Below are 15,223 nucleotides of genomic sequence, written 5' to 3'. Positions count from 1 at the left end.
GTTATAAACATTCTTACTTAGAAATATTAGGTGGCTAGTTGAGTAGATAGTCAGAGAGACAAAGAGGGAGAGAGGCAATTAGATAGACAGATAAATAAACTATATTGAACTATATAAAGTATTCAGTCTGCTGGAGGAACTGAATAGGTCAAGCAGTATATGTGGGAGGAAAAACTGTTGGCATTTTGGGTGAAAACCATAGACCATAAGATATAGGAGCAGAATTAGGTAATTTGGCCATTGGGCCTGCTGTGCTATTGCATCACCATTGAAACACTTCTGATGCAGAATTCCGGTACAGTCCTGATGCAGTGTTTCAAACCAAAACATTAACACAAATGCTGCTTGACCTGCTGAACTCTTCCAGCAGATTGCTTGTTGCTCTAGATTCCAGCAAATGCAGTCTCGTATCTCTATACGAAACATTCCTTTGATCAGAAATAAAGTATCATCACATCAAATATTGGGCCACCACACTTGTGAAGTTTAAGGGTAAAATGGACCAGAAATATTGTATACACTGGTTGCCATCTAAGTTTCGAGCTTGCAACAACATAGTTAATTTAAATGATGATACTAATTGAAATATTCAATACGATTTTCATTAAAAGCATTTCACCTTATAAGTATCTAAGATTTTAAAATTAGAACCACAAAATACATTCAGTTTGCATTGCCTTCTTGTTTTTGAGTTATTTTGTTAGAAATATTTTGTGAGCATATTATGCAAAGATTTTGTTTGAAAATAAACAAATCGTCCAATAATTTATTAAATTTATAACAATAATGACTTCGCTCACTTCATATAAATTTATGAAGATAAAATGAGCAGTAGGATATCAGTTTCAGACATGAAAAAATACATACTTCACAACATGTATAAATTATAATTGTGAAAGCAAGCATTTGCTTCAAAACAAATTTAGTGAATTAAGGTACTGTAGATTTATTTTTATGTAAAAAGTCCTGAAAAGAACTGTTACAATATTTGGGAAAGGAGATGTTATTTTCAGTTCAGCATTCCTGTAAGCAGAATCTTAAGTCCAATACAGTTACAGGTAATACTAATGTCCATTATTTACCTAAAGGGTATGTTCCAAAAATTTGTCTCCATATGGAGTCTAAATATAGCTATTTGTTCATGGCCACACTTTGTACATTGCTACTAAGATAACTGAAGGGCAACTTAAATAGAATTTAGAGGTGGAGAAAACAAAGCCAGTGTGAAGTTTGACATTTGGTGCATGTAACTGGAGGGCACATTTCCTCACCAGGAAAGGCTCCCGGGCTCTGTGCATGTGTAAGCATCACAAAAAGGTCTAGGTGTAAACTTCATCAGCTTGTGTTGGTTCAACCATGTAGTCACTGTGGCCAAGAAACCACATCACCTCCTCTCATTCTTCAGAATGCTAAGGAATGTCAGCATGCTACCATCACTCTCACCAATTTTCATCAATTCGCAATTGAACATATCCTATCTGGATACATTACAGTTTTTATAGCAACTTCTCGGCCCCAGACCATAAGGAATTGCAGGGTATTGCGGATGCAGTTTAGTCCATCTTGAAAATCATCCACTCCTTCATGCACTCTGATTACGCTACCGTCTGCTTCAAGAAAGCAATCAACATAGTCAAAGTTCGCTCCCAATCCAGATATTTTCTCTTTGCTCCCTTTCTATCAGGGAGAAGATTCAAAAGCTTGAAAACACACACCACCAGATTCAAGCACAGAATCAGAATCTCTTGTCCTAACCTACAAACCCATAAGCCCTCACATCCCTCCATTGATGCTTCTTCCACCTGCATCTACTCTATTTCCTAGACATCTGCACTCACATCATCTTCCCGTCACCTCGACAGTAGTACTTACCTACCACCCTATGAGTCTGTATGTTCGACACATCATTTTCTGCAACTTCCACCATCTCCAAAGGGATCCTACCTCCAAACGTATCTTTACCTCCTCCTCCCCCACTCTCCACTTTCTGCTGGGATTGCTCTGTCCACAGTTCCCTTGTCCATTCATCCTAATCCACTAATCACCCACCCTGCACTTACCCCTGCAAGTGGCTAAAATGCTACGCCTGTCCTTCCCTCACCTCCATTCAGGTCTCCAAGCTGTCCTTCCAGGTGAGACAAAACATCACCTGTAAATCTTTTGGGATCATCTACTGTGTTCAGTGCTCCGAACGTGACCATCGTAAATTGGAGGATCGCTTTGTTGAACACCTCCACTCCATCCACCAAAAGCAGAACTTCCCGGTGGCCCAACATTCCTGACATATCAGTCAACAGACTCTTTGTGTGCCATGGTGAGGTCACCCTCAGAAGTTTTCAACCTTATGGCATGAATATTGATTTCTCCTTCTGGTAAAATAATTGTTCCTTTCTCCTCGTCTCTTCTTCTATTTCACATTCTGTCCTCTTACCTCTTCTCACCTGCCTATCACCTCTCCCTGGTGCCCTTCCTCCTTCCCTTTCTCCTATGGTCCACTCTCCTCTACTGTCAGATTCCTCCATTCCATCCCCTTACTTTTCCTACCCATTTGGCTTCACCTATCGCCTTGAAGGTATCTTTCTTCCCCTCCCCCACCTTTTATTCTAGAGTCTTCCCCTTTCCTTTCCAGTCCTGAAGAAAGCTCTCATCCTGAAATGTTGACTGTTCATTTCCATGGATACAGTCTAACCTGCTGAGTTCCTGCAGCATTTTGTGTATGATGCTTTGGATTTCCAGCATCGACAGAAATTTTTATGTTTATTATGTGGCGTGAAATATATTTTGAAACAGCAGAACAATGCAAGAGATAAAAAAAACTATAAATTACCGAAATAATAGTGCAAAAGATGTACAATAAGACAGTATTCATGGACAATTCAGAAATCTGATGGCTTCTATCCTACTATTAGGACTCTTGTACAATAAAAGTGAACCCTTGACCTTGCAGTCTAGCTTGTCATGTCCTTTGCATCTTATTTGCTACCTGCACTCCACTTTCTCTGTAATTGTAATCCTATATTCTACATTATGTTATTTCATTTGCCTTGTATTTCCTCAAAGTCCTTATGTTTTGAAATGGTCTGTATGGATGCCTTACAAAACAAGGATTTTTGCACTGTACGTCAGTACAAGAGACAATAGTAAACCAATTAGGTGCAGAACACTGTAAGCTCTCATATACTATTTCACATTTTGTTTGAAATATTATGAGATTTGGCCAATTGCAAAGCAAAATCTGATTTATTATTTATGAATGGACAAGTGTAGCTTTCCCGTCATGTTCAATCAATCAGTCCCCTGTTGGGTCATTGAACATCAAATTGATAAATCACACAATTTTACCCTTAAGTGTGAGTTTATAAGTCTTCATTCCTTGAACCAGCTGGCACTAAGCTTCTAAAACAAAAGTGTCTGTTCATCACTCTGAGATCAAAGCTGCTGTAGACTTACTTAATAAGAAAATAAGTTTTAAACCATTTTAACCCAATTCCAAAAATACAATATACCTAGCTTTACACCCTTTAAGCAGTTTTTATTGGTGCATAGGAGATTGAAGGGTAAACTTGTGTAAAATCATGAGAGTCTTTTCTATGGGATAGGAATGTCTTATACGAGAGGAGATGCTTTGAATGTGAGAAGGCAGGGGTGAGGAGGTGAGGGGTGGATTTTGAAGATGCATGTGCCAAACATTTTTGTTTAAGTGCACAGAGAGAATGGCAGATGTCAGCATCGGGCTCTCAGGGTTGATGTTGAGAACAGGGACAATAGTGGTGTTGAAGAGGCATTTAGACAGGCACATGAATACGTGGGGAGTGGAGGGAAATGGATCACATGCTGTCAGAAGGGTTTGGTTTAATTTGACATCATGGTCAACACAAATTTGATACTCCAAAGGATCTGTTCCTGTGATGTACCATTCAATGACCTGAATTCTAGATTCCTCTGACCTCTTGCTTTATAGTATTGATCCATGACATAAACAAAAGGTTGGAAACCCCTGATCTAGAAGAACAATATTGACCAGCACTGCTGGTCACTGGGTGGCATATACTTAAGGCCTCCAATTATAGCTGCATTCATAAATCTACTTCTCCTCCTTGCACTTGTTCAGATCTGAATTACTTCGATTATAGGAACTTGTACCATTCAGTGAACTGGTTCTGATCACTAATCTGAAATTCGAAAGGGGGATCTCCAATAAACACAATTAAATACATCATTAAATTAAATGATAGAGATTCAATTGTGACCAATTACAGAGTCTCTGTTGGGTATATGCAATAAGAGGTTTTGTTTCACTTCTAGTAGGCCGTTCATACATAGAGTATCCAAATTCAGGAGCAGTATTCAAAGTTCAAAGTAAGTTTTATTATCAACGTACATATATGTCACCACATACAATCATCACCTGCAGCAGAAACTATAAGGTGAACTTTGCACACCCACACACTTTGCTCTGTCACATCATTACCCTAAGTAGCTCAGTCCATGCAACAGGATGAAGAGTAAAAAGATGCAATGTTTCCGTTAGAGCAAAGGTATGACTAAGATATTTGGGAAGAAAAGCAGCATGTTATATCTGTATATTTACTTCATTTACAGATCTACCAAACATATCAGGCACTTGCATTGCACACACACGTGAGTAACCACTTCAGTTGTTACAGTAGCTGCATCTTTAATTTTAATGGCCAAAGTTATTTTGCAGGCTCAACATTTTCAATTCTCCCTCCAAAAGCACTTCAGAGCAATTTTCGAAAGAGATGCTGTATAACATAGATTTTTGGAAACATAATTAAAAAAATGCGGTTGTGAGGAAATAGAATTATATTTCTGGAAAAATATTACAGTGATTGTCATCACTGCAATTTTTTCCTGCTTATGAAATATATAACATTCTTACTGGAGTTGACAGGATAGATGGGGGTGATGACAGAAGTGTTGAGAAACTTCTACCTTTCCCAAAGGAGTTGGTCTTTTTTGATGGACTTGGAAAAGATTCTTTGAGATCGCAGAGGGTAGTGGTTAGAACAATAAAATGGCACCAAGGTAAAGATTCACCCATGATCTTAATATATGGTAGAGCAAGCACAAGGGGTTGAACAACCTCATGATTGCTTCTATGCCATACGTCAACTTATTATTTCATTTATTATTCGCGGAAGGTCACAGAGTCCTAGAGCACTATAGCACAGAAACAGACCCTTCGGCCCACCTAGTTCATGCCAGCATGGATTTCTGCCTAATCCCATCTTTAAATGATTACCTTTGTTTGTCAGATGTACAACGAAACATCAAAGCATACAACAAAATATGAGGAGTAAATTCTTTTCGGGCTTCCAGCCGGGTATAGGTATCAATTGTAACCAACATTTCGATGACAAATTCTGCCATCTTCATTGGGAATAATGGTAGAGTTTGTCAGCGAAACTTTGGTTACAATCAATCTCTTCACTCAGCTGGAAGTCCAAGGAGAGTTTATTTATCATATATGCAGGGAAAGCATTAGATCATTGTTCATACTGTGAAATATGTTGTTTGCATCAACTACTAATGCAGCCCAAGGATGTACTGGGATCTACCTGAAAGTGTCATCATACTTCCAATGCCATCATAGTATGCCTGAAACTCACTAACACGTACATCTTTGGAATGTAGGAGAAAACAAGTTCAGCCAGAGGAAAACCCATGTGGTTATGGGAAGAACATGCCAATTCCTTACAGACTGCTGTGGGTATTGAACCCTGATTGCTGCACTATGAACTACTTTATTGTGCTGTACTACCTGAATCTAGACCATTAGCATCCATACATCTCTTATCCATAAGACCGTACAAATATAGGAGCAGAATTAGACCATATGGCCTAGCGAGTCTGCTCCTTCATTTCATCATGGTCGATCCATTCTTACTCTCAGCCTCAACCTCCAGCCTTCTCTCCGTATCCCTTCATGCCCTGACCAATCAAGAATCTATCAACCTCTGCCTTAAATATGTACGAAGACTTGGCCTCCGCAGCTACATGTGGGAAAGAATTCCACGGATTCACTGCTTTCTCACTAAAGAAATTCCTCCTCATCTCTGTTTTAAAAGGATGCCCTGAAATTCTGAGGTTGTGTCCTCCGGTCTCCCACCACAGGAAACATCCACTTCATATCCACTCTATCATGGCCTTTTACCATTCAATAGGTTTCAATGTGGTCACCCCTCATTCTTCTGAATTCTAGTGAATACAGGCCAAGAGCCATCAAATGCTTTTCATATGACAATCCTGGAACTGTTTTTGTGAATCTCTTTTGAACCCTTTGCAGTTTCAGCACATTCTTTCTAAGATAAGGTGTCCAAAACTGCTTACTCCAAGTGAGGCCTACTAGTGCTTTATAAAGTCCCAACATTACATCTTTGCTTTTGTATTCCAGTACATTTGAAAGGAATGTTAACATTGCATTAGTCTTCCTCACCACAGACTCTTCCTTAAAATTAACCTTTAGGGATTCCTATAAACGTTCCTTGTATTTTCTCTCCATTTAGAAAATAATCAACAGTTTCATTTCGTCTACCAAAGTGCATAATCATACACTTCTGACACTGTATTCCATCTGCCGTTTCTTTGCCCATTCTCCTAATCTGTCTAAGTCCTTCTGTAGCCTCTCTACTTCCTCAAAACTACCTGTCCCAACACCTATCTTCATATCATCTGCAAACTTTACAAAAAAGCATCAATTCCATCATCCAAATCATTGACATATACTGCAAAATGATTCAGTCTAAACACAGAGCTCTGTGGAACGTCACTAGTCACCAGCGGCCAACCAGAAAATGCTCCCTTTATTCCCACTCTTTGCCTCCAACCAATCAGCCACTGCCTTATCCATACTAGAATTTTTCCTGTGATACCATGGCCTCACAGCTTGTTAAGCAGCCTCTTGTGTGGCACTATGTCAAAGGCCTTCTGAAAATCCAAATACACAACATCAATGGATTCTCCTTTGACTATCCTGCTTGCAATTTCTTCAAAGAATTCCAATAGATTTGTCAGGCATGATATTCCCTTGAGGAAACCACGCTGACTATGGCCTATTTTATCATGTGCCTCCAAGTACCCTGATACCTCATCCTTAATAATCGACTCCAACATCTTCCCAGCTACTGAGGTCAGACTAACTGGCCTATAGTTTCCTTTCTTCTGCCTCTCTCCCTTCTTGAAGAGTGAAATGACGTTTGCAATTCTGGAACCATTCCAGAATCCAGTGATTCTTGAATGATCATTACTAATGCCTCCACAATCTCTTCAGTCACCTCTTTCAGAACCCTGGAGTTTACACCATCTGGTCCAACTTCAGTCCTTCCAGTTTCCCTTGAATCTTTTCTCTAGTAATGGGAACCTCACACACTTCTTGACCCCTCACAACATGCTGGGGGAACTCAGCATGTTGGGCAGCATCCGTGGAAGCAATCAGTCAACGTTTCGGGCTGGAACTCTTTTTGACCCCTGACACCTGGGATGTCCACCATACTGCTAGTGTCTTCCACCATATTCCAGTAGTCTAGATATCCAATCTCGCCTCTCTTTTACACATCATGTTTAGGTATCCTCTTTAATATTATTGGCTAGTTTACTTACATATTCCATCTTTACCCTTTTAATTACCTTTTTAGTTGATGTTTGTTGGATTTTATAAGCCTCTAACTTCCCACTAATTTTGCTCTATTATATGCCCTCTCTTTGGCCTTTATGTTGGCTTTGACTTCTCTTTCTAGCCATGATTTTGTCATATTTCCTTTAGAATACTTCTTCTTCATTGGGATATATATATCCTGTGCCTTCTGAATTGCTTCTAGAAATTCCAGCCATTCCTGCTCTACCATCATCCCTGCCAGTGTTCTTTTCCAATAAATTCTGGCTAACTCCTTTCTCATACCTCTGTAATTCCCTTTACTCCTCTGTAATACTGATTAATTGACTTTAGCTTCTCCTTTGAAAATTTCAGGGTGAATTTGATCATATTATGATCACTTTCCCCAAAAGGTTCTTTTCCCTCAAGATTTCAAATCAATTCTGGTTCATTGCATAACACCCATTCCAGAATAGCTGATCCTCTAATGGGCTCAACCACGAGCTGCTCTAAAAGGCCACCTTATAGGCACTCTAGAAATTCTTCCTCCTGGAATCTAGCACCAACCTCATTTTTCCAATCTACCCGCATAATGAATTCCCCAATGACTGTTGTAACATTGCCCTTTTGGCACGCATTTTTTATCTCCCTTTGTAATTTTTAGACCACATCCTTCCTACTTTGTGAGGGTCTGTACACAACTCCCATCAGGGTATTTTTACCCTTATGGTTCCTTAGCTCTATCCGCAATAAGTCAACACCTACCGACACTGTGTCACCTCTTTCTAATGATTTGATTTCACTTTTTACCAACAGAGCAACACTGCCCCTTATGCATTCCTGCTTGTCCTTTTGATACTAAATGTGTCCTTGGACATTAAGCTTCCAGCTATAGTCTTCTTTCAGCCGTGATCCAGTGATTCCTGTAACATCATATCTGCCAATCTGCAACTGTGCTACAAGTTCATCTAACTTATTCAGTATACTGCGGGCATTCAAATATATCACCTTCATTTAATCCTGTATTCACCTTTTTTTTCACTTTGTCTGCCTTTTATGTTGCAAATCATCCTGTTGTCTACATTTTTGCCCTACCAATAGCCTCTCTTCACTGTACATTGCTCCTGTTTGTAAACCAACTATCTCATCATCAGCACTATCATCCAACTTTCCTACAATACTTCTTGCATTGAAATATATGTAGTACAGGATACTGGTCGCACCATGCACAACCTTCGATTCCTAACTTTGTCTGAGGTCTTACCAGCATCAGCCTCCACAACCTCTCCATAAACTGTTCTGACACTCTGGTTCCCATCTCCCTGCAACTCTAATTTAAACCTCACCATGCAGTATTAACAAACCTTCCTGCCAGGATATTAGTCCATTTCCAGTTCAGGTGCAAACCTTCCCTTCTGTACAGGTCAGAGAGCCCAATGATCCAAAATTAGTATGCCCTCCCTCCTATACCAACTCCTTAGCCACATATTCAACAATATACTTTTCCTAGTTCTGGCCTCACTAGCACGTGGCTCTCCTGAGGTTACAACCCTGGAGGTCCTGTCCTTTAACTTAGCACCTAACTCCCTGAACTCTCTATGCAGAACCTTGTCACTCTTCCCACTCATGTCATTGGTGCATGTACATGGTCCATGAAATCTGGCTGTTCACTGTCCCACTTAAGAATACGGAGGACTCAGTCTGGACCCTAGCACCCAGGAGGCAACATACCAGCTGGGAATCTCGTTCTTGCCCACAGAACCTCCTGTCCATTCCCCTAAGTAACATATCCCCTATCACCGCAGATTGCTTCTTCTCCCCCCTTTGTTTCAGAGTTACAGAGGCAGTCTTAGAGCCAGACAGCTGATCACTGTGACTTTCCTCTGTTAGGTCATCCTCTCAATAGTGTCCATCGTGGTATACCTGTGGCTGAGGGGTATGGCCACAGGCGTACTCCGCACAGGCTCCTTAACCACTTTCCCCTTCTTGACTGTCATGCAGTCTCCTGTGTCCTGCACCTTGGGTGTAACAACCTCTCCATATGTCCTATCTATCACCCCTCAGCCTCCCGAATGATTCAGAGTTCATCCAGTACCTGCTCGAACTCCTTAACACAAATTGTTAGAAGCTGCATCTGGATCCACTTTTTGCAGTTGTATTTGGCAGGGACACTGGAGTCCTCCCTGCCTTCCCACATCTCGCAAGAGAACCATTCAACACTGCTGCCTGGCATTCTACTGTCCTAGCTGAGTAAATATAAAGAAGGGAAAGAAAAGAAAAACAACATAGAGCTTTTCTTTTCTTTGCTTTCTCCGACTGAAGTTTCTCTTCGCAGAAGTCTTGAATCGCTGAAGCCTCAAGATCACTACCCTAACTCTGTCCACTCAGACAATGGCCACTGCTCTTGCCCTTGCCTTCCTTTAATTTGTTCTTGTTAATCAATCCCAAATTCTGATTGGTCACTGGTCAAAGTTCTTTTTCACTGTAGCAACCCACAGCTGCTTTTTGTACTGGGCCAGTGGACCCGATTGAAGTCTCCTCCTCTTAGAACTTCCGATGTCCAGATTGACTGCTGTTCAAAGCTCGTGTTCTGCTTAAATTCTGCTTGCCAAAGTGGCCTCCCTAACTGGTGAACACATGTTCAAGAGTTCTTTCACTAAGTCAACATCTCCATTAATCAATTCAGAACTCATGGAGAAAGTATTTAAATGTGATGAAACCAGGAACATTTTGAGTTGTGTAAGAAGGAGTGATAAATATATGGGATAGGTATAAATTTGTTTTCCTGCAGCTGCGACATTATCAACAACTCTTTAAATGTCGTATCTTTGTAGCCTTGGTGAAACAGCTTGTTTATAATTACAAGTGCTTCTATTGTTCAAACAGAGCATACAGACCAAAACTAATGTTCCATTGGTTGTAACTACATAATAGGTTTCCAAGGTTATGAACTGTACCTGCCTTGTCACCTTACCATATATTGAGGGAGAAATGTGTAAGCCAGTTATCCATCATTGTCAGCAGTAAGGCACATTTCTTATCATACCATGCATTCTCTTCATACACATTTGAGACTCATTTATCGTTGCATAGAGTTTTTTTCTGATTATCATACCCATGTTAGCTTACAGTGCAATGTACCTGATAATAACAACACAGTCACTGGTTAGAGTTACAGAGAACAATTCAATTATATGCATCTCTTGATCACCAGGGAATATACCTAGGATGAGAATGGAAACTAAAGTTTAAATAATTGACTCAAGCAGTCATAGAACATAGACATACATCACATTACAGGCCCTTCAGCCGACCAAGTAACCTACTCTAGAAATTGCCAAGAATTACCCTACTGCGTAGCCCTCTGTTTTTCTAAGCTCCATGTGCCTATCTAAGAGCCTCTTAAAAGACCTGTTGCCAGCAGTGTATTCCATGTACGTACCACTCTCTATGTGAAAAACCTACCCCTGATATCCCCTCTGTACCTGCTTCCAAGCACATTAAAACTATGCCCCCTCGTGCTAGCCATTTCAGCCTATATGTTTATCATTACTTGCAAAATAGAGTGTTTGTGTATTTAAAATTGTTTTGCCTCAGACGACAGCTCCTGTACCTAATAATGTGGACATTGGGTGTGTGGTTGTTGTCTTCTGCTGCTGTTGCCCATCGACTTCAAGGTTCAATATGTTGTGCATTCAGAGATGCTCTTCTGCATACCACTGTTGTAATGTGTGGTTATTTGGGTTGCTGTCACCTTCCTGTCAGCTTGAACCTGCATGGTCATTCTCCTCTAATATTTCACATCATTCATTCCATTTTGTCTATTAAGCTGCTGACGTTTAGGGCAGCAATGAAGGTGCTCCATTCCTGGTGGTGTTTAGGACTTCCTTCATCGTGTCAGTAGCTTCCTCTTGGTTTTCACTACTGTCAGTCATGAAAGAGCCGGGTATAGACTCAGGAATACTGTTAAACTCAGATGTAGATGGATTCTTCATTGCTGTTTCCGTAACAATTTTGTTTTACGCGTCTGGGTTGTTAAGACGGCTGGTGGTGTAGTGGCATCTACACCAGACATCGAGGCGAGTGGTCCCGGGTTCGAATCTAGCCAGTTTCTTACATGTTTTCCACCAATGCTGGTGAAATCCCAATTTACTGGGCGTCTCTGGAAATGAAGCTCGTTATCCTCTCTTTAACAGCCACTGGACTCCGTGGTGAGGAAACCACCTTTCTCAGGCTCCATGTGTCTAGGGTGTAAACGACTTTGAACCTGACAAACCCGTGGGGTTTGGATGTCTCACCCACCCAAACCCCAGTTTGTGTGAATGCTACATGATTTACTGCCCCAGCAAATGCCCGTCAGCAAAAAATAACAGATCATACACAACATACAGTTATAAAGAAAGTATATTTAGGAATGTTAACTTAATCAGAAAGTTTTTAAAGAAGATAAATAAAATAACAAAAGGGGTCCATTATAATAAAACAGTCAAATGTGCACAGATGGAGCTCAAATCTTCCAAAAGTCACTGTTTCCGATGTTCTCACTGCAGCAGCTCCTATGCACGACTCCCTGGTAAAAGTTCCCCTCTTGAGCTCCATCGGATTGTGCATTCCCGCCAGATCGAATCCTACGGCCGGTTCTCTTGAGCTCCTTCTATCTCCAGCTCCCGCTAAAAAGCGCCTCGACCCACCTCAGTAATAAAAGCTGCTCCCCTAGAATTACCGGAAGTTGGAGAATTATATGTTCATATCAAGGGGCTGGAGACTACCTAGACAGTATATGAGGTGTTTCTCCTCCAACCTGAGTAGATATGTCCATACATGGCCTCCTCTACTGCCATGATGAGGCTAATCTCAGGTTGGAGGAGCAACACATCATATACCGTCTAGGTAGTCTCCAGCCCCTTGGTATGAACATAGAATTCTCCAACATCCGGTAATTCCCTCCCCCTCCTTTCCCCTATCCCTATATCACATTGCCCCCTCCCCCAGCTGCCTACCACCTCCCTCTTGGTTCCGCCTCCTTCTACTACCCATTGTGTTTTCCTGTATTCTTTCTTCACCTTTCCTGCCTATCCCCTCCCTACCTCCCCTCCCCCACCCCATTATCTTTCCCCTTACTGGTTTTTCACCTGGAACTGACCAGCCTTCTCCTTCCCATCCCCCCCCCCACCTTCTTTATAGGGCCTCTACCCCTTCCCTCTACAGTCCTGACAAAGGGTTCCTGCCCGAAACGTCGACCGATCTTTTCCACGGATGATGAACAACTCTATCTTCTTTCAGAGATGCTGCTTGGCCCATGAGCTCCTCTAGCGTATATAATTTGTAGGTTTCCATAGCGGGTATGTACAAACCCCACAAGAATGCAGGACTCCAAAGTTAATAGGGGATATATACAGCTTTAATAGTACAAGGTATTTAGTTACAATGATGAAACCATAGTTTAAAAACAAAGTTAAAATCTACTCTTAGTACCACTGACATCTGTGGGGTAGCTCAACATACACAAAGATCCCCAATTCCTTAAAAATATAGTTGCATTAAATTTCTGTATCCAGGTTACTATCCTCTCTGCTAAGGTTACTCTGGACAGATTAAATTGTCTGTCTACTAAACACAGCAGGCAGTTCTTAAGACAAGTATTTGCAGACAGATGAGCCCATATTTATTTATCTGACATTTGTGATAGGCACAGCAGATGTGTCAATGAAAAAGGCTCCTGGACAAATGACGCCTATTGCGAGGATGATCTGAGTGCAGATCCCACATGGCACCGATACGATATACAGATCTGTGTCAGCAATTTCTCGGTGCATCATGAACAGGTGATAAGCTACAGTGGTAGTGGACAGCTTTTAAAATACATTCCAGCAACTTTAAGCACATTGGTAGCTATGGATACAAGATCTTAAAAGAGCATGTACAAGTCCAGAAACATATGAGAAAGGAAAGGCTATTCAGCACTTTATGTACAGAGCACCTCTCTGAAAGACTTGACATATTGCCCTATATGCTCTTTCCTAATCAGGCATAAATACAATTCCCCCTTTCATGGATTCAGTTATAGTTACTATTCTATAGACTTGCTGAGTATGCCCAGAAAAAAATGAATCTCAGGTTTTTAAATGATAACATATAATATTTACTTCGAACCAAAAAAAAACTCTATTCCACTAGTAGGCAGCCATCAATACCAGGGGATCATGGGTCTGCGCCTCTGGTTGACTACGCAAGCCTGGGCAGGAAGATTTGAAGATCCAGCTGTTGCCCATGCAGCGGGCTTCCCCTCTCCACGTCACTGATGTAGTCCAAGGGAAGGGTGAGCTCCAATACCGCTTGGCACCAGTGTTGTCACAGAGGCTGCCAGAGTGAAGTTGTAAACAACGTCAAATTGCCTTAGGGACCCCAGCTCCAGATTTCTTCCTCGGGGTTTACTCCTAAAGCCTTTCCCCTGGGTGTGTATGGCCGCAAGGCAGCAGAGGTTTAAAATCAGAGTTTTCCTTTTCCACTATTCCACTACCTCATGCATAATTGGCTGATATGAACATGCAGAGTAGAATGGACTCCTTCTGTGCTGTAAATTTCCATGATTCCATGTTTTATCCTTTCAGCTAGCATTTCAGATTACAATCATCTCAAAAGACCAAATATAGAGCAGTACAGGCCATTTGATTTATGATGTTGAGCTGAACATTTAACGTAATCTTAAATCAGTTGAAACCTTCCCTCCCACATAGCTTTCCATTTTTCTTTCATCCATGCGCCTATATAAGAATCTCTTAACACTCTCTAATGTATCTGTATCTACCACCAACATGTTCAATGCAGCCACCACTGTCTGTGTTAATAACCTACCTCTGACATCCTCCCTATATTTTCCTTCAATCACTGTAAAATTATGTCCTCTTGTATTAGGCATTTACGGTTTGTCTCTGTCATTTTAAATATCTATTATCAAGTCTCCTCTCCAAAAACAAAGACCAAGTTCACTCAACTTGTTCTCATAAGACGTTCTGCAGTCAAGACAGCATCCTGACAAATTTCCTCTGCACACTCCCTCAACCTTGCACATGCTTCCTATAATGAAGTGATCAGAACTGACCATTATACTGCTAAGTGTGGTCAAAACAGAGATTTATAGCTTTACAACAGTACCTTGTGGCTCTTGAACTCAATCCCCAGATTAATGAAGGTCAACACAGCATATGCCATCCTAACCACCATCCCATCAACTTGTGCAGCAACCTTGAGTGATCTGTGAATATGGACTCCAAGATCTCTCTGTTCCTGCATACTGCTGAGAATCCTCCCATTAAACCTGTACTCTGTCTTCAGATTCAAACTTCCAAAGTGTATCATGTTTATCAAATTGAACTTAAAGCTATCCTTAAAAAGATCTGGAGCTCATTTTCTGTAAGGGTCACAGAGTCAGAGCTCTTCAGCATAGAAACAGGCTCTTTGAGCCATCTAGTCCATGCTAACCTGATGTTCTACCATGTCTTATCTACCTGCAGCTGGACCATGTCCCTCCTTACCATCCCATCCACGTACTAGCCAAACTTCCCTTAAATGTTACAATTGAACCCGAATTCACCTTTCACCATAAAC

This window comes from Mobula hypostoma, chromosome 5 (assembly GCF_963921235.1).
Source record: "Mobula hypostoma chromosome 5, sMobHyp1.1, whole genome shotgun sequence".
Taxonomy (NCBI): Eukaryota; Metazoa; Chordata; class Chondrichthyes; order Myliobatiformes; family Myliobatidae; genus Mobula; species Mobula hypostoma.
This window is presented reverse-complemented; position numbering follows the sequence as displayed.